The following is a 22,393-nucleotide window of genomic DNA, read 5'->3' as shown; positions in this document are numbered from 1 at the left end:
ATTAAATTGAATTTTAACGTATTTTGGAACGCAATACCATTACTCAACTTTAATAATTCAATGTATAGGTAAGTTAGTTATGAATCACATTGGAATTAGAAAGAAATAATGCAAAAGGCTACCCACTTACCTATACTTAGATTATTAATATAGGTACATAATTCCCAATGGAGAGCAATTATGCTGAACTAAATGGCTAATTATACAATCAGACAATTTACATACGTTTAATAAACTCCTTAATATCCAGAGAACACGTGTAATGATGATATATTACAACATTAATCACGGTGTCTCCTTCGCTGTAAGATATTGTCGTGTTCTTGCCACATGTCACTTACTCAGACATGTTATCATCTTGAATATAAACTGCTTCTTAAACTAGTAGCCCTGGAATATGAGATCCACAACTCTAAGATCCACAACGTTAGGTTGGTAGATATAGTCTTGTATAAATTGAGACTAAAACCACAAATACGAAGAACACGTAACTAGTTAATGAATGATTGATTTGAAATTAGCGCAGAGTTACGAATTAAATTAAAAAGGCAATCTGAAATTATTTTATTCAACAGATCTCGATCCAGACGGATACCTGTCTTAATATCCCGTTACCCGTATTTTGAATGGAAAATCTAGGATCAGAATGTAGCCACTACACCCCCTTTTTGCTACGCCACTTCTAAATAAAGTAAGATTTTTCTACAGAATAATGTACTTATTTACTTAATATCCTTAAGGCCCCTAGGTGGGGCAAAGGGCGTCGACAGTACATCGCCATGTATCTCGATTTTTGGCGGCATGTTTGTGAAAGCATAATATCAACAGCTAGTTTGTGACTTTGTGGTTATTTGTTCCGTAAGTTCGATATCAGATCTTTAACGAGGAGATACATAACCACAAATATCTTGTTAATTAATTAAGGATCTTTGGGTTGACAGTAATTTTAAAGGCAAATAGTTGAGCTACTAAATATTCAAGAAAATCAAGGTATATATACTGTTTGCCTTAATCCTTTGCTTTAATTATAAAATAATTCATTTATTTAGAAATTCAAGGTAAGTTCACAAATAAGAAAGTTTTAGCGGAAAGAGAAAACAAATAGATCTTGTAGGTATACCTATAGGTACCCATAACATATAAAGTTCCAATGTTTAAGTTATATTATATCCTATAAATCAGTTGGGATGTTGAAATAAGGCTTCCTGAACTTACAAGGCTATTGAACTTCTAAATTTAGACGACCCTCTAAACTTTCTGGTAACAATTACTTGAAAACCGAAAGCACCTTTAAACTCAGTATTTAAACGGGACTACGAGGTATAAGGTAGAATTAGGAAGAGTAATCTGCCTACAAATTAAAGTTGAAAACATATGCAAATGGAGCGTCCGTTGGGCTGTGGCTTGTGGGCAGGCTCCAGTCCTTTATTAATCCCACATACTGGCACGCACATTTATTTTATTTTCAGCACCTTTTTACAAAGAACTAGTTACAATAATATAAGCAGGAACCTAATATTTCGATTTTAGATACTACTTCGCATCAGCAACAGTCCACATTCGCCAACGAAAAATCTCAAATAATCATTTATAAGAAAAATAGCTGAAAAGGACAGAATCTTGCCTGTGTTCAAAATGTTTACTACCTAGGGTAAACTCACATAATTATGTGACTCACTTAATTCGGAGATACAACGTTTGGACTCTTTTACAGCGTTATAGGAGTAAAATCCAATACATTAAAATTAACCCTATGGTATGGTAATAAAGCTTCTTTTCGTGTACAAATTTTTGTTAAAATCGTGCGGGTGAGATAGTAACAATCACGGAATTTGTCACTGCGCCCACCATGTTTGACGTTTCACCGGTAGCGTGCAACTGTGCTGTCATTATTTAATTAATTTTAAATAGAAAAGGTGAGTGTTAGTTCATGATACTTTGACAATTAATTGTTAAAAACATATTCTTGTTGATACCGATAAAGGTTTTAGTAATTTTTCATTTGTTTTTGCATAATACCTTATTTCCTGGGTTCAAAAAGTTAACGATTTTCAAGATTGCAACTCAAAACAGTGTCACCGAATTAACCAAGCAAATTTTTATTATTTTCAATTCGTGTATAAATAATTGTTTTTAGTACGTATACGTTAGTCGTTTAAGTCAGAAAATATTTATTTTTACTCAGGTTTAAAAGTAGGATCGCTTTCAAGCATTTTTAAAAAAGTCCGTTTTTTTTTTTTATCACATAATTAAGTGAGTTATTTTTTTTTATTTTAGACAGCATGGAGGAAGACAAAAATAAAAATAGAAAATATAATGAAACAACGCTGACATCCGCAATTCAAAATATTCTGCAGTCAAAAATGAGTCTGTACACTGTTCACACAAACAATTATAAAGTCCAATATTAATTTTTTATGGTTCCCCTCTTTTGATAATTTCTCATTGATAAATAAATACATAATTATTACTTTCAATATGTTTATATTTTTTATTAATTGTATTTTTTTTTTACTTTTGTGTTAAAAAATAATAAATACTCACTTAATTCGGTTATAACAGAATTAGAGAAGTACTATCACCGAATTATGGTGATTGTCACAGAATTAGACAAGTCATCGCGGTTTGATTAAGCTCATTTTACGCTGAGTTAATTCATATGTGTTAAGATTACACTTGCTCCATTTGATAAATAGAAGATTGATTAATGTTCCTATTAAAAATAAAAATAAAATTTATAAAGTTTAACCTGTTTTTTTTTTTCATATTCTGTTTTGTCACAGAATTAGATGAGTTGACCCTACTTATGTACCGAAACCGTACAAATATCCGAATCAAATATATTATCTTAATAGAAAATTTACAATTTTGATAACAATGCATTTTATTGGTTACTAAGAGTCATTAAATTCCAAAAGCTGTTCTATACTAATAGGTGCGTTAAATAAGCATAGCCAGATCATTTGCGTATTACGTATATTTGCACTCTAGCATATAGCGGTAATGTAACCTAATAAAATGAACTGTCGGCGATAACGAGGAGAAATATGGATCAAAGATATGGGTCCACATCGAGAAACGTATTAGATATGTTTCCTTTACCCACCGTGTGATGTATTATAGGTTCAGTGAGATTTAGGGCCTATGAGATATTGTAACGAGGTTTAGAATACGATGGATGGTGCAAAAATTGGCACGATAATAGATAATTTTATGCCTCCATTGCTTTATATAAGTACGTGTATTTTAAAATATACAGTTTTAAAAACAACTATAAGACAGTTCTAATCAACTGCAACGCTAGAAATCATAATTTCTCATCACGCCTCCCTGGAAAATTTCCCTTGATACGTTCGTCTGATAAAAGTATCAATGAAAATTAATCATGATTAGGTTTATTGTTTAAACTTTAATAATGAATGTAAATGTAAAGGTATAGAAAATATCCCATAAGGACCAGCTAGATCCAACTCATCTTTTATACCTATCTATGGGCTCTATGCCATTTGCAACGACAAATCTTTTGTCAAATATAGTACCTGGTGCCATCCGTATTCCGCACATGCGACACAAATCACTGGCATATAATGACCACGGTTAATTCGATACCATTTCCAATTTATCTCAATGCCAGATAGCTCGTAACTTATACGGGCATAATTCTACACAAACCACAAACATTATTGTGTCTACTGAGCAATTAGTGATATGGTCCATATACGCAATTTATTGGTACGTAGGTAATTAATAGTAATTTAACTCATTGAAGGAGTGGGCAGCAGGTATATAATATATAAAGCCGTTTTGGTGACACTCAATAAATAGGCACATACATACAAGAAATTCGTCCTTAAAAGTAGGCAATATATTTCACATATTAAGAAAATGAACCAAAAGTTAAACGACAGAAAGCATACAAATGAAATCACATAAAAAATTTGACAACCTTTTAAAAAGTGAGCTATGAATAATTTTATTGATTTTTAATATAATAAATTCACCAAGTCGTATGTTATGATCATAGACGATCATGATGTATGGGTTCATGGTATTATGCGAACCTTTATCGATTAAAGTGAATGACATGCAAACATCATGCAAGCTGCAGCTGGAAATTATTCACGTGGCACAAGTCACTTAACATGATCGTCTACTGTCAGCTTTAGCACAAGAATACATTTTAACAATTTTCCTACACGGAAAATTTTATTTGATAAACAAAATGAGAGAGCATTTTCAAACGTAGCGAACAAATTGAAAATCTAAGTTCAAATATCAGAGGAGAGAGTAATGGTAACATTGCAAATGTTACAAAAAACACATTTCATAGATGAATAAAAAATATACACAAATATAATAGAATGAACGTTAGTGTCTCACTCAGTGATTTTGTTTGCACTCATAAATTGTTTGTCGTTACACTAAAACAGGAGTTATTCGTGACGACGTGGTAAATAGTCCGCCTTGTGCCTTTAATTGTGTGCCTTTCTTCTAGATAGGTATCTAAATAATATATCTTATTACATATAATGACAATTTAAGATGCCTCTGTCGTAACTATTTAGTAATATGTGGTAGTAATGTGTTAGAAATGGTAATATTGAGGGTATTTGAATGTTTATCAATAATAGGTCACAACTACCTTCACATTTCAGTGTGAAAGGTATCATACTGGAAATAGGTCTCCTTGTTCAAATGAGCTAGTATTCAAGGATTTTTGCTACCTAGTGTAAATATAAATAGTTCATTTATTAGAGGATTCGCAAAATTCACATAATTCAGAGAACAATAATACATCATTGTACATTTAATTTTCAGGTAACTGTATAAATAATATACTTACTAAGTATTACGCAAGGCTGCAAAATATGTAAATTGTTTGTTCGGAGTGTGTTGGAAGAAATAGCTGGAACAAGCTATTATTAAATCGAATAAAAAAATCATTGGTCGAAACTCGAAAGCTACATTTCAGGAATGACAAATGGTTTGGAAATTGTTATACCCACTACGGAATGGAAAAGAATATACATAGTAAGTGTATATAGTAAATATAGTATTACATAATTCAAAGAAAGTACCTAGATATTTAAAACTGTAAGCAAATATTGTAATTATAATAGTAGATATTGTAATAAAAATCTCGCGATGCATTTTATCTAAGCTTATTCGATACAATATTAGTTAATAGTTATGTATGTTCCGTTAACCCATCTTTATAATAAAACCTCATTTATACAAGACACGAAGTTAAATTGCTGAAGGGATGAAATTGCTGGATGCAGTGGGAATAAACTTCTATTTCCGTTAGTCAACTCACAACTGTTTGTGTCAACACTTCCTCGCTGGGCGTCAAGCTGATGGAGGCAAATATGCATTCCAACTGTGTAGTTATAATTAATATTTTACCTGTCTGTGCATGATGAAGGAAATTTCATTAAAGCCTGGAATGTCTTTGCATATACTTTTCATTATTTTGAATGTTTATTGCACGCCTCATAAGCGAAGCGTTGAGGTGGGTACTACTGTCACTTCGCGCAAAACATCTGATTTTTCAAACTTAAAATGTCTTTATGTATCATACATTGCACTTGTAAGATAATACATACACACACATATTAAGAAAAAACACTATTTTTAACGTTCATGATATTTTTGATGTCATTTTTGTTATTTAAACTAGTTAAAAAACAGTTTAAAAAAGTTCTGTCTTGGACGTCCGTGTGTCTGTATGTGCGGATCCTTTTTCTTGTTAACACGATAGCGACCGAAATACTTTACTAATCGAGTCTTTTTTTTTCTCTTACGCTTGAGTATGCTCAGGAATAGAACCCTTTCATTTTTCAGGGTCTGATTCGATGTGGTTTAATTGTTATTAAATAAACAAAAATAATAATTAATAAATATTTATTAAAAAAAAATTATGAGGCGTGCACTTTTGGATTTTCCAAATTATTTTATTAATTGCGTGCGCTGTCAGTCGCTTTTAATGAAAGGAAGCATTTAATTATGATGCTTATTAAATAGACTAATGAATTATTAAGTACTAGCGGTCCGCCCCGGCTTCGCCCGTGGTACATATCTACGTTTTCTCTACATAAAACCATCCTCGTACTTCAAGGAATATAATAAAAAAAGAATTATCGAAATCGGTTCAGCCGTTCTCGAGTTATGCGCTTACCAACACATTTTGCGATTCATTTTTATATATAAAAAGAAGATTATAATTTTCATATGTACCTATTGGCATTGTTTGATTTAGATGATAAACATGGATAAAATAAAAATCTATAAATTTTTAAGGAACAGTTTTATTTAAAATATTCCTTCAAATAGTAAAGCTTTAATCAAGGTTAGTGAAGCTTATGCAATTCGCAAATAGTTCCATGTAGGTATTTCCATTGACGTTTGTAGGTTTTTTTTCAATTTCTTTTGCATCCGGCGTCGGATTTTTGTGTCGGTAACATCAAAGGATTGTCGTGGTTTGTGACGTGGACACATGACGCGGCTACCTTTTTTTTCAGAACTGGTTACGTTCAGCTACATATTTGGTGTTTGGTGCAGTTTTCCGTTAAAACCTATTTTGCGATTTGCAGTGCTAAACTTGATTCTGCTAGAGTAAAAACCATTCGCAAAAGTAATTAGAATTTTGTTTACTTCGCCATGAACATTACCTATTAGATCCTAATGTACAAAAGTTAATGTATGTAATTATTGCATCAGTTCTCAAATTTCTGAGAATATTGTATTATTTATTAATAAACCTACACAATTGACAATTGGCGACAATACACTAATTTTGATTAAAATAATTATTATCTACATTTAAAAATCATGTCGCGTATATTTCCTCGAAAAGGAACTCAGTGTCTCAGTCCAAATGCCTCCTATAATTACAATTGTTAGTAATATCGCAGATAACGAAATAATTACTACAAGCATTATTTTTTTCAGGGTATAAAGCAGTAGAGCTACTACGTACCTATTCTTTTAAAATGCCAGTCATTACGATCTCTACCTCAAGTGAACATAAAAGGTGAATATGAGATGTTTTTCATGACAGTTCTGGACGCAACAATGAAAATCTTTGAAAGGCATTCAATGTTTTCCTTTGTAGTCCGAATTCATAATAAAAACAATTGTTATGCTTTTAGCTGTTTATGGGAAGGGTTTTTAATTTGGATCCACAATTTCTTGAAGTTTTGTCGTGTCTTAATTTTATTGTTTATTAAATATTGAAACAAAAATACAGGTTATTTCATAATATTTACGACAGTAACGTAACAATAAAAAACAATATTCATAATGTGATTCTTCAAAATCACAGAATTTTTCTTACTTTATGTTATTTTATCATAATATCCCCAAACTGCTTATTATTCCGAATGCGATTCCATTATGATAAAAAATAATGTTTACGTGTATCCTGCCAAACCTTTAGCAAACAACAGCTGTGTCGAGGTAAATTTGAGTCTTATTTAGTTGTATAATATGTTATGAAAATTACATTTATGTTATTTACGGTCTCATATTGGCAAATCTACTTATATTATTATAAAAAAAAAGTTTGTTTGATCTTACTTCCCGCCTTAAAAATGGCTACGGAAACTGGAAACCGTCAAAATATAAAAAAATATTCTATTCTCATAATTCTACACATATTTTCATTTCACTATAATATAAAGTATCGTTCCAATTTTCTTCCACATCAATGTATGTAATATTTTGAAGAGTCACGTAAATTTAAATTTTAGTTATGTAAGTTAATTTAGAACTTACGAACGTGGGTCATTATATGTGGTTTAGATAGCAGCAAATGCCGGCACACACTACCCTAACCTCACAATATTCGCAGAATTTAACTCATATTCAGAATTAAATGGACGTGATCAAGTAAACGAATTTGGAACCTATATTTTATTAATTTCACATGCTTCACATTATTTATTGAAGTTGTTCTAATGTAGAATTTTCAATAAAGTAGAATTATATCTATTGAATATATCAATTATTAGTAAAGTAAATATTGTACCTAAATAATGTCGACAAGCAAATAATATTTTAAGGATTATCTTTTCCCAGACCTTGTCAGTTATTACATCTAATATCCAATATCCTATAACGATGAATAACGTATTACATATCAAAATATCTTATTCATATTTTTATAATATTTATAAGAACCGATACCGATGTATAAGGAAAATTGGAAGATAATATCATCCTCACAATAGTTTTAATATGAGACCCTCAGTCCTACATTCTAGCACGCGGATAGCTCGTTTCCATGGCGACCCATATTGAAAATTCCGGACAAAATTACAGATCGTCTTCAATATATTATACACCAGGCTGGCTTAGCACAAACGCAAGCAAAGAACACTCGGGTGGATTAAAAAATTCTTTCAGTTACAAAAGCCCGGTAAGATTATGGTATAAAAATATAGGAATATGTTAAGAAAAGCTTATTTCAAAGAATACCTTTAAATACCTTTTAGTCTTTGTTCTAATCTCATTTTTATCTTTATTTTTATGGAGGTTATGTTTTTCACCATTTTTTCTAACCCGTAAAATTTCCAGGTGTTGCGAATGTGAATAGATATGTATTATGTAATACTAGTTATATTAGGTATGCAAATGTTTTATACAAAATCACCAACTATGATTGGACAGCTTTGACCTAAGGGTATTACGGCTCTCAATAGACCTGACTTAATAGACTGTCCAGATACCAAGGTACCTTATGATCTTATATGCATACCAAATAGCCTGTGTCCAATTATTTGACTCGATTGAACCATACACTCTTCAATATCGAACGAAATAGACAAAGGGCCGATTTTTCGTCGAATAAAGTATTACACGATAATATTAAAATGTCACGTAAACTGTCAAATACGTGGGCAATAAGAATACGTTTTTAAAATGGTAGTTTTATACATTATTCGACGAATAAGTTTTATCCAAGCATTGAAAAATCGGCCCTTATTTAAGCTAACTATTTTAAGAAAGAAAGAATTCTCACGCCTCACAAAGATATTACGCAAACAAATTAAAAAAATAATTATATGCTCTACATGTCATTAAAAATACATGCTGAAGTGAGGTAGTCTGTGAAGTCTCATGCAGTTAAAATTTTAAAATCATCTTAATGAGAGGTTTACGATAAATGCGTAGATAAATACAATTTATGTATTTCCGCTTCCGTTTTTTGATTTCTACGTGTTATAAAAATAGCTTTTGATTTGATTATCATAAATATTCATAGAAAATCAATATCCAATTACGTTCAAAACAATCAGGACGATTTTTATGTATGACGCATTGTAAATATAAAGTCGATTGGAACAGCCAATATCGAAATTAAAATCTCACACAAATTGAGCGGAAATAAAACTCCGTAGGTGCGGTTAGGATTAACAAACAATAATTGATTTTGATTGAGTGTCGTGTTGAATATTAAAGAGAATCGATTATCAATTTTATTAACAATTAGCTGTTTCCCGCGACTTTGCCTTCGTGGACATAATATTATGATTTATGATTATAAAAAAGGAACATTGTATATAGGTATGTAATTTTAATTAATATGTGTTCATTGATTTGACTGCTTACTAAATAACTGTATAAAACCTATCGGTAAAAAAAGTAAAAATGGTCACGACCAAGGTCACGACGAAGGCGGTGCTTAGTTTTATCAAATGTCTACATTCCAAGAAAAGAGGTCTATCGCTTATATTTTATTATTAAGATTCATGCATCTAAGTAACTAATATCTTAAGTAACTAATATTGCTTTGATAATAATTTATGTGATGAAGCATCTGTGCAAGCAATAATGCAAACAGAACACCAATAAAAAAAGAATTATTGTCTTTACCAAAAACAATTATTCCTACGTTTCTTTTGTAGGCGGACATTATCCCGAGTGTGATAAATTTCAAATTTATTAATACTTTTTGCTTACCTGCCCAACTTAAATCGCTTTTTAATTAAATTTATGTAACTTTTCGTGGAGTTCGTGGAATTCCGTGAAAAATATTTTTTATTGAAGAAATTTGAAAGAATTAAGTTTGTAGGTATCTTATAAAATGGTTAGTACCTATAATTAAAATTCAAGTGAACACCTAGCTTACGAGACTGAGCAATGTTAAAAAAATGAGTTGCTTATATTTGTTTTAAGTATTTAGCTATATTTGGAGCTTATTACTGCAATTAAATTAAAAATTTCATATGATTTTTGGAGACCAGTCGCATGCCCACAATTTCATATTGGTTATTTTTCAATACGTTTAACAATACCTTTGATTCTGCATTAACATCAAAACGACTAACAGCCAGAACTCAAAGGGAATGCTGACAATGAGCGCTAGCAATTTATTATTTACGTACTCAGCGCTACATATAACAGTAATTGCTGATTGCTTGCTTTTCAGGCTATTTTTCAGAAAATACTTGATGTTTTTTTACTTTCATTTCAAAACTAAATAAAAGGAATTAATCACGATATATTTTAAATAGATACTTAATATTATGTTTGTATTTTTTTACAATATATTTTCTAAATAATTATTATCTAGCCTAGGTAATAAAATTAATCTTACATGTTCACTCACTCAATACTCTACAATTAATAAATATCTAATATAAGACTGCTCATATTACGTTACTATAGGTACTTCCAATACCGTGCAACTATTTCATTATAGGAACGTCGGTTCAAGCGAATAAACCTAGTATATTTTAAGATCTTATTCCACCACAGCATTTAGTGACCCATCCATCATAAGACGGCGTTGTCGCAATTTATCAAAGTATAACTTTCGCTTAGTCCAACTTAGATATCTTGGGCACTTACGATGGAAGTAATCCTTTTGTAGGTACACCTGCTGATAGCTTTAAGCGATTATATATGTCAAGAAGTATTATTTTGTTTTTGTTTGTGACAAAGGCTTTTGCGTAGTGTTGCGAATGATAGGCTATATAGAGTTACAATAATTACATCTTCTCTTCTACAACATAAATCGTAATCTTTGATAGAAGATACGTATGTACCTATCGGCTATCAAAGATTACGATTATTAGATTTTACGGCCAGTCCATTTTTTAACTCAACTGTCTTTCTGATATCTCACTAATACAATTTCAAGTTATCTCTAACTAAATCACATTTCGTGTTTTTTTATATGTCCCATATATGTAAATGAGTATGGAAACCATAATTAACGACCTCGTATAAAAACGTATTTCCAACTGCAGACTAGGAGTGATTTGAATATGTCACGTTGCATACAACTACCCGGAGAAGGCACTTTTAATCTCGTGCAAGCGTCGGGAACACCACAGAATCTAATTTATTTTTCTAACCCAACACAAGTTAAGATGAAATACCAGGTACGGTGAAATCTTCGTTAAGAAATATCTTGCAATTAAAGTCTAAACAAGATCTCTACACTAAAGATAAAATGAGGTCCTTTTCTCCGTAATTTCTACTTGGTTTAACAATTATAATATTCTGCGATGTTCCTTTTTTCATTTCAACATTTCTATTCAATATTTTTATTGAAAGGATATCTTCGCTATTAAAATGATATAATAAATGTCAGGAAGGCTATAAATCTTTGACCTACTTGGTATATATGAACTCACACAAGCCTCACACATAGCGTTTGAGTTTCGTGAGTGAGAAACGGAACTGAAGAAATAGTTCATATAAATTTATAAAATAGAATTAATTCATGTTTTTTAAATTGAATTAAACAATTACAATCTATTTATAGAAACATAAAAAAATCTATAAAAATACACATGCTACCAAACATGATGATCAACGTAAATTACAGAAAATATATTAATTGTACTTCAAGATGGACAGGTCCCATTCCCTACAATACAATGTTAGTACAGAATAATACAAATGTTACTACGGAATACATAGGTATCTTTAAATCGGCTTTGCGTACACACGAAGATTTAATTCTGCTCGCCACGGCGCTGTGAACATACGGCTTTGTGTTCTCTTTAATAATTTGTTTTTGCGCACGCTGCATTTTCATAAAGGTAAGCATTAATTCAAAGGTAATTTCTGCTCCATATAAGATTTTAATCACCTTATGAACTGACGATTATATACAAGCCTTCCACTTCAGGAAACGACCCAAAACCTTCTGGCCGTGTAAAAATAATGAAAAGAGAACTTAATTTATAACCTATATTATCTATCTTTCAGCATACATAATCGAAAACCAAAACAGTATAAGTTTCTCAATCTTCGTGTTGGTAAATATTTGTCGAAAAACATTCTCACGTTAAAATTCTGAAAGGAAATGGCAACGTTCAAAAAGTTTTGTAACAAAGATATATGGGTTACGCATTGTTTGAGGCTCGAGAATGATATATAAACTCCATCACTCTGGTCTAGTGGTGTTCCGCATATATTTCTCAAATCTCTCCGGGTATTATCTCGTACAAATGGCTCCACCTCAGAGGCACTCAAGTATGGTGCTTACCCGTTTTATCATTTTAAGGCGTCTTTCTTGTCCCTTTATGAGAGTTCTTATGTGCATCAATCATACTGGGATTATATTATTTTACTTTTTGATTTATATGGCACAGAAGTTTTATTGGAATCGTTCCATTGTGCGGACAAAACCTCAAATGATGTATTAGCATATATAGTGAAGAGTACTGAGAATTTAATGAAAATGTCTAACACAGATTTATTTCCAGTTTTTTTTTTCGTCCTGGCAACCATCTTCTGCTTTGTAAATGTAGATCTTTTGTCTCAATTAGAAATCGAGTCGACTCTTTGTAGATTAAGAATTGTAACTAGTATTTGTTGTATTACGTATTCCGAGAACATAAGATTTTTAAAAAAGCTTCAATGTTTATTATAAGAATCGGCATTGATATTTAATAGCAAGTATTCTTGTATGAGATATTCTTTGTGCAAAGTGATACTGTTACCGTTTTCCCGCTTCGAGCGTTGTTAACTTCTTATTTTTATTTACAAAGTAGTTTACAGAAATCTTCAGCTTTAGAAATGATTGCAACTGATCTAAAATTTATTGAAGTTGTGTAAGCTTTATATTTTCCTGCTTTGTTATCTTATTTGGTGTCTGTTGGTAGAATTAATTAAACTGAATCGCAATTGATGTTACATATTGGTTTATGGATAGACGTTGTGTTTTCGCGACTATTTTTGTACAGAATTTAAATTAAACTTACTAACTATAATAAGAATATTTAAACATGAATAAAATATGAACAGGTAACTGGTAAGTAATCCTCTCTAGTCTCTTCTAAGAATTTGCCAAGATCATGTTTATCTAAAAGAAAATATGAAATGAACTTTTCCTTAGCACTTTTTTCTTCGAAGGGATAATTTTGTTTTTAAATAAAGCTTGTGTTAAATTAAAATTTAACATTAAATAATTGCTCAGATTTTCTAAGCCTTCTGTTTCTATTTTGAAAACACTTTCCTATTGTATCAAAACTCGAGTTGTGTTAAATCGCCCCGTCACGCATAATAATGGACGACGAGCTTTTATTTTCAACATAAATAAGGAAATGCGAGCATGCAACATATTTATACATGAGTACCTACATAATTAATACAATGAAAACAAAAGATTTAATGGCGTTTTTTGTTGGTACAAGGTTTATTTAGTGCCTCCATTTGGGTTCCATGTGTTGCGGTAAAATAACACAAAAACGTGTGCACAAAATAAAAATAAGAATTTTCTAGCGATTAGAATTTTCTACCTTTAGAGTTTGGTGTATAAGATATTGAAATATATTATAAGAAATACATGACCAAGAAAGATACAATCAAATAATTCGACCCGATAAAAAAATCATACGATCTTGCTAATTACTTAGGTACAATGACGTAATTAAAATACTGAAAACCATGAATTACACGGTAATCGTATGCTTACCTGCAGCATTACATTTTCATCACATTTGTCTGTATAATGATCCTTACCAAATGCTTCTAGCTAGCTAAAAAATCCTTAACTATTACAACTACGTTGATCTGCTATGTCGAGCACGTGCGAGCTGCCAACGGTAATATCGTATCCAATCCGGTCCAGTGCTAGTTCGCCTGGACAATTTTATTTGGAAAAATCTAGACTAAGCTTGGCATGCAACCTGTTTCGTTTATATTGTTGCACTATAATTTGATTTTATGACAGTTTATTCCTGATCTTGATACCTACTGTTTATGAAATTTTTCTTTCTTGTAACAACCAAGTAAGAACCCTAACAAACTATAATGTACTGTAATAAGTGATAATAACCAATGGAATGAGACGTCATGAGAAGCAATATTCGAGCTTTTTCTGCGTAGAGATGTCTTTAAGAATTATAAAATCATGTTTCTCTTCAGACGTGGTCGAGGGTTATATTACCAGCACAATGTAGGTACCAGGAACGCAAAGCAATCTAGGAGATAACACAATCTACGGGATCGAGAATGAACATTAATATTTACTTATCCTGTCGTCGCCCGAGGCTTCGCAGCTCAGGTGTCGGGACTAATAGCTTCTACCTTATTGATTACAAGCTTAACATGCAGCCTCGCCGTGCTCAAGATTACTCTTATTTATTCACTATTTACCTAGCTCATTTTGTATTACTATGCTGTAACTATTAAGGTTTTAAAACCTAAAGGTGGTATTTTAAAGTTCATTGAAAAAAAATCTTAATTCTATATTACACAATAGTAGATAGGGATAGTAAAGACGTCAACACAAAAGAGGGCCTTTTAACTTTTTGTTGGTGTCGAATTGTAGGTCCAAATTGGCATCTTATTCCCAAATGACCACTAAGTTTTCCACAAAGGATACAAAATGACTGGAATGTGTCTTAAGCTGTTTTGGTGAAATGTAAAACGTCCCAAGAGCTAAGGGTTGATGAGGAGGTCCCTCGGTTCGTTTATCTTGTGGTTTCGCCGTAGAGACTCAAATGAAAATGTAAATCAGCTCTAGTAAATGAAAAAATCAACATTAAATTACCTTTTTCCCCTTCAGTTATTTTTGTTTTGTACGGAACGTGTACAAATTAGAATAATGGTGGGTTTTGATAATTCGTACTAGAAATCATTACGTGATAAATGTCACTACTCACTGCAGATTCAGGTTAGTAATCATATTATTAGTTTAACTGAAAACTAACTAGTATTCCTATTTCCTTGTATTTGAATATTTAACGATCTTTTTTGGTGACCCTTTTCGAAGAAGCTTCTTTTTGTTAGCTTTTTCAGATATACAGTGTTCTGTCGCAACTCATTTAAATTGTATGGAATTTACAGTATGACTATATCTGTTTGGAAATGGCTAGTTTCCGAAACGCGGTAAAGTTTAGAAACAAGTTTTATGACCGTTATTCTTTATTGTTGTTATATTTTTAAAGACCTTTATTTTTTAGATAATACCTATTATTTTTACCCCAGTTGATAAATATTACAAGTATATTACGAGTAGACCTACAAGACTTGTCCAAATCCAAATCCCACTAAAATTATTATAATTATTATTTGAATGTAGGTAGTAGCAGCGATTAAAGTTAGTTTAAATTATAAATTGAGAGCATACGAGTTAATTGGGTGTAATTTGGCCAGGGTTTTGTAGCTTAGCATTTATGACCAGGTTATATTTTGCCTTTAGCTAAGTACACTTCGAGTAAACATCGCATTATTATACCTGCTTAGGTAACAATAATTTAGTAGCTAAATATTTGTCACATTTTATCCCCTCTTGCATTCAAACTAACCTCTTAGGTTATGATTATTTTGGCTTCATAATATTATAATATGGCAATTGAAATGAATAAATATTGCAGAGTAACTATCTCTTTAAAAAAACATACCATAGAATATGGACAACCTGTCAACAAAAAAAACTTTGCGTTTAAATAATTTAACAAGTGAGATGATGGTAGCATTTAATGCCACAAATTACACTTCCTTTTAGTGTCGGATTCAAAGTTGATAACACAAATAAATGTTCAGAGTAAATCTAATAAGAAAACAACGTTGGTTTAATTTGCTTCAGAAACCGCGAAGAATGGAGCAAATTGTTGAACTAATTAATTTGTAATAAGACTTCGTAGAACACAATTAGTAAAGTTTGTAGACTATGTACAAGTTGCCGCAACACCTACTTTGTATAACAAAGACGATGTAGCGTCCATTGATCGAACATCCCATTACCCATATGTATCTTATATTAAGAAATAGCAGCAGTTCTATTAATTGTACTTCACTGAATCAATAATAAAACTAATTTAAAATGAAAATCGACAAAAATGTTTTATTGGGCGCATTTAAATTTAACTCTACAGATAAACTATTTTTCGTTAACACGTTTTCTGATTAAACAAACTCCCAATAAGCCTAATTTATCATCGCGCACTACTAATTTAGAAATAAAAAACTTTAAACTCATATTTATTTATTATAAGTATACATACTCCCTTATTTAATATATTTATTATATTTAGTCCCAACTCCCAACATATCGAACTTTACAACGAGTTTGATCACAGGCACATAGAGGAGTTATGAGTGTTAGACTCACATTTCTACAAGTCACATCACAAAGAAACTGCTGACGAATGCTGACTAACATTCTAGAAATATCGATTGTCCTTTCCAACCTTAACCAGTCAATGAACCAGCAATTGGATTATTGCAAGAGAGCTCGAGATACACAGATATAGCACGTGATGTCGACGTGACTATTTGAACTGAAGCATAATTAATTTGCAATCAGCTAAGTACAGGTGCAGACGATTGTATACTCTGTGCTTGTATCGAGTATTTGCTCAAATTCTATTTACTTTGAAACTAATATCGATAACGGTATTGAAATTGGATCAATCTAATACGTTGATTAGCTAATGACATTTTAACAATGGATTATCTGAACTACTATGTTTGAAGTAGTGCGAAATTATAATATTCCTTTTTACAATATGTGCGATTACATTAAAGTTTTAATAGAGATTGCGTTAAAAAAACCATGAAAAAATTGGGAAAAGTTATACGAGGTAAGGTATATGATTAAAATGAGAATTTATTCATATTGTGAATGATGATACTTTATTGAGAATATAAATGTAAAATATAAAAGGGAATAATGAAAAAGTATTGAACTATTCGAATATTAATAAAAATCAATCTTTCCATTCACATTCATTTCTGAACAAAGCTTCCGTTTTCAGCAACTTCGATTACTTGGTACTTATTTATTTCATTTTATACCTAGCATACTATTTTAATACATTTCTCTGTACATTTTCAGATGTTATACGAAGACTTGTATACTGACTTTCAAGCAGCAATTACATCCTTTACTGTCTACTGGAGAAGAGATCTTAACCACTTCAGACTACATATGTTAGCACATTATACATAAAGCAGTTGCATGAAAGTTAGGCAAGTTAACACGTCAGAGTATATGTTTTGTGGCGAATAATATAGAGCATGCAGTTTGCAGATTCCCTCTGGATTTAATCGTTTAGAAACGTTTTAGTGTTTCAAAATGTCTAGGTATTTGTAGAATGTATTATGAAGTTTTAATTTACTATGGAAGTATCTTTAATAAATCTTGAAAGATTATTTTCTTTTATTATTACATAATAATTCCATATATGTAATATATATGTAATATATGGAATTATTATGTAATAAAAAATGAGAAGAAGACATACAAAGGGCAAGATTAGTTTTTATCAGATCCAGATTCAAGAGATGATGTTAACAATGTTGTATCAAATCTTTTTATTTTATTTAATCCTCTTTCAAAAATGGAAATGTATTTTCATACGATTAATACAATATTATATACTATAATCTCTAAGTATAATCTATACATGGATCTGTATATCATATTATTATATTATTCGGATTATTATATCTGTATCTCATTTAATATTCAATTTATATTTATATTCTAAAGTTGTCCTTTGTATTTTCGGAGCCGAAGTAATGAATCGACAATATTAAACAGAACTATACGTGGGATTTAAAATTTAGTTTACAAGTAAGTAGGTTCCTTGTGTATTTATTTTTTTCGAATTAAATAACGAAATTTTCTTTTTAATATCCTTATGTTAAATGGCTCAAACAGAGAGGCATGGCACATAATGGAGTAAAGTGTCGACGCTATATGTAACGTTACGGCACATTAAACTTGGCTTATTTGACGCTATCTGTTTCAGCCGTTTCGGGCCGTGGCTTTTGATATATGTCCAACGATGCAGCTTGGGAAACTTTCCACGCGGCGTGTGGTACAAGAATTAATGCGTGTGATGCTCACATTTTATTTGTAAAGAAAATATTTTGTAAAGTTATAAGAAGTGGTTTTGGTTTAATCATCTATATAATGATGTTGTGGGCCTTTTAATAACTAAATATAAAAGCTTGGTCGTCAGTTAAATTTCATCAGTACCTTTCTTTTAATTTTAAAAGTAAAGTAGGTAGGTATTTAATGTAAAAGCACAGCATCACATTTTAACATTATATTATACATGGAATTTTTGTATGAAAATAAAAGGTATTTACCCCAAAAATAAATAAACTTCCGAGTTAATTTCATTAGGTCCAAGCGAACATAACCTATAAAGTTTATGTAGTTACGTACTTAACTGTATCAGGTGCAGAGTACGCTCGTTTGTTCAAGCCTAATATAAAAAACTTAGTTTGTCTATGTGAGTTTCATATAGGGCAGTTCAGAGACCAGCTGTGGCGGAGTTATTACGGGCCTTTAACTTTCAAGTAACACAAGGTTTCAGGGTTTAGTCCATTAGTTAACTATGTGTATCATCTGAACTCAATGTAATAATATTATATCTTTGTTCTATTGTAGAGGGTTACGTGATATTTTTCTGTCTTTTGACACTATTTGTAAGTTGTTTTAAAAGTTTCATTTTTTTTAAGGTGATTTGGAAATGTGGACCGTAATTAATTATACTTCTTTGAGAATTGTAATAAGATTGAAACTATAATTTACAAAATGTTCGATTATTATTTATTATCTCGCCTACGAACTACGATATCGAAATAGTCTCTTGTAAATTGCATAAATAAATTTATCGGAAACAAGCTTGCGATGTGAATGACGATTTGTTTTTTCATACACTAAATATTCTGATAACGTCCAACATGATATAAAACGACGAATCGTGTTCAAATATGACAAACGATAAAAGTATCGGGTATTAAATTCAAGACCAAATAAATCAAAACTAAAATATTATTCCGTTTCCATTAGTCGAAAGCAATATTTGCTCGCTCGTGCCTATACTTCTGTTGTTATTACTTTTATACCGATTTATTGCGATTGTGAGCATTTATTGAACGATTTTTGTGACTGCTATTAACTGATTGACTTTTCCAATATTTCCGTAGGATAGCACGAGTTTATTCTTATTTATTGCGCATTTGTGAGGCCGCTTCTAAAGTTTAGGTGTAATTTATTACGAGTGGAAATTTAATTAAGCTTCTGAATGATTTGTATTTTTATTGAAATTTTCGAGTTTTATTCTAGAAAAAGCGAATAATACGAACTTAAACTGACGATTTTAAATATAGGTAGGTGATATTATATAAATAAAAATTAGCAGTGAACATGTCACAGATACTTAAAAATTAAAATATATTATAATAGCTGTGTTTTACCTGAAAATAAAACACATATTAAATACTTACCTATATTTGAAGCTTACTTCATTGAGAAGGCACCTAGCTTTTTCCGCCTATTCTTCCCTCTCTTTCCGTTGTATGTATGCTATCTCTCTCGCACACCTCTCCACCAGGTGGCGGGGCGCACGATAATGTCGGGCGCTGGATGTTTTTCATTGAGTCGAAATCCACAACAGGTGGACGTTAAGTGTAAGCTTCAAATATAGGTAAGTATTTAATATGTGTTTTATTTTCAGGTAAAACACAGCTATTAAACACTTGACCGTAATTTGAAGCTTACTTCATTGAGACCTGCTTGTTACCCACCTGGTGTACAATATATGGACGCCAATGTGAATTTGAATACATAAGTAATTACTTATTTCTTTATTTGAAAGAGTAAGGTGTGCAGATAGTATACCTACCAATAAATCACACAAATTTTTATATTATATAATATATTAACAATCCCAGATGAAAAGTTAATCAAATAAGAACCAAAAAGTTAATCATAATGATTAAAAGTATTAGAACTTATGAGATTGGTTCAAGCGTACCTTAGTTAACCTTTTGGGCTTGAAAAGTTAAAGTTACTACAATTTTCACTATCTTTAGCGTAAATCTGCGAAAGCGCCAGTAACGACTTTCAATTATGCATTTAGATGTTACTTACAAAATGAAGCAACAGCTGATCCCGACGAGGCAAAAATACCTCAAACTCAAACCTTTATTTATTCAATTAGAACTCTGTAGAAGCACAATTGAATCATCTTAACATAGAATTACCACCTGTCTCAACACACACAGTTTTAACCCAACCTGCTACAAGCGGACAAGAAGAGAACTTGGTCCTTACTTTTGGGGTCAGAAATAAATTTAAAAGGTCACCCCTTGAATAAGGCAATAAAATATCAAAACAGGTAAACGGTTTTAATTATAATACAGATTTTTAACATCCAACCAAACCGTGCGGTATCTATTAATGTTTAGAGCCAACGCCACCAATCATAATCTAAACATGGCTAGTACTTTCAGTACAATGCATGAATTATTTATTTAAAACTGATAGGTCATAAACTCTGTACTGGAAACAAATATACTGAACTTAAGAGACTAAAATGATAAGGAGCTTATCTGTGTCCCAAAACTGCAATTACTACAGCCAAGTACGTTACTTTTAATCAATTCGGTTTTAAGATATAATTATGATTTACATCAGAACTTATATACCGAAAGCCTCGGGACTACATAACGTGACTTATCTTCTTATACTTATATAAAAATGAATCGCAAAATGTGTTGGTAAGCGCAAAACTCGAGAACGGCTGAACCGATTTCGATAATTCTTTTTATATTCCTTGAAGTACGAGGATGGTTTTTATGTAGAGAAAACGTAAGTACCACGAGCGAAGCCGGGGCGGACCGCTAGCTTATAATAATAGTGTTTGTGCACAACACTAGGCAGTCAACAGCTATATGAACGTCAGATAGGAAAAGAGCCAAATTTATCCAGTCAGTAACAAAGGATTTTAACTATAGTTACTTTATTCTAATTCAACCAACTACTACTAGCTACTCCGTATGCCTTTTGGATAGACGGAGGCAAATAGGATTTTTATTCCAACTATATCATTTGATATTTTGAAAATGTACTCCACATTTTCATACCGTCAGAGTCATTTTGCAGATTATAGTGGTGCAGCACTGAACACTGTCTATTAGGTGGCTGATGCTGCTGACCGGGCCTTCAGTTCCGCTTTCCAGAATACCTTCACCCTTCTAGGTGTTACTACTACTGAAATAGCGGTACTCTATCGCGTCGTTCAGGTCTCTAACTGACTAGGATTTCTCATATTATCGTAACAACCCTTGCTCGTTCTAACGAGGATAAATTATCGCCAAGGAATTCTGCTGCAGGATAATGGCAAGAGAGATTATAAGCTTAACTATGCATTATTATGTTAAGGAATATGGTGGGTTTTGAATACTATCGTCGTCTGAAAGTATCTCCTTTCGATTAACTGCATTAAGGATGCAGATCTGATCCCATCTTTGTTCCGTAGGAATGCTACGACAGTCTAAACGTTACACTGAACAAAGAAAATTGCCCTGAATATAGTCGGTTGTTCCAACATCCGTAATATGGCTAGCCTAAGGTTAGTTATCCCTTGATTGTAACTGCTACCAATGGAGGCATTGCTCTTGTGTTGTCCACAGTTGTGCGAGTGCAAAAATGAAGAACTGAGCTCGTGGGGAGCTATGTCGAATGAATCTGTGTTAAGATTATGACAGTATAGGACAGTTAGCTGTGGATACGAAGACAGGACATTACTTTATTCATCCGTAAACACGCGAGGCAGCCACGGACAGCGATATAGCAAGAACTAAACTAGCAAAGTTTAGTTCGCTTACCAGACTTTGTCATGTTTTAAATGCAGTATATCCTCTGAATAGCATTGCATTTATGACTATTGATAAACTTAATTCACCCGTAAACACGAGAAGCAGGCACGGATAGCGATATAGCAAGGACTAAACCAGCAAAGTTTAGTTCGCTTACCAGACTTATATTTTAAAAGCCGTATAGCCTGTACATTTCATTTATTGCCCCCCCCCCCCCTCAAAGCAAAGAAATGAGAAGTCATTTGGCAGAGCTTTCTCGTTAAGGGTAGGGGTTCCAAGTAATATCTAATAATAAGAGGCTTTT

General features: G+C 31.8%; 1 long non-coding RNA gene across 1 annotated transcript; it reads left to right on the top strand.

The window, feature by feature from the left end:
* The first annotated feature begins 1,847 nt into the window (after positions 1 to 1,847).
* Positions 1,848 to 2,477, top strand: LOC149900206 (uncharacterized). The gene is made up of 2 exons (XR_016457835.1): positions 1,848 to 1,916; positions 2,278 to 2,477. It is a non-coding gene; the product is annotated as an uncharacterized LOC149900206 (long non-coding RNA).
* Positions 2,478 to 22,393: the final 19,916 nt, after the last annotated feature.

The sequence above is a fragment of the Colias eurytheme genome, chromosome 19 (assembly GCF_061535395.1).
Source record: "Colias eurytheme isolate Ceu_HAF_F1 chromosome 19, ilColEury1 Martin Lab GWU primary, whole genome shotgun sequence".
Taxonomy (NCBI): Eukaryota; Metazoa; Arthropoda; class Insecta; order Lepidoptera; family Pieridae; genus Colias; species Colias eurytheme.
Note: the sequence above shows the minus strand (reverse complement) of the source record. Positions and strands in the feature narration are given on the sequence as shown.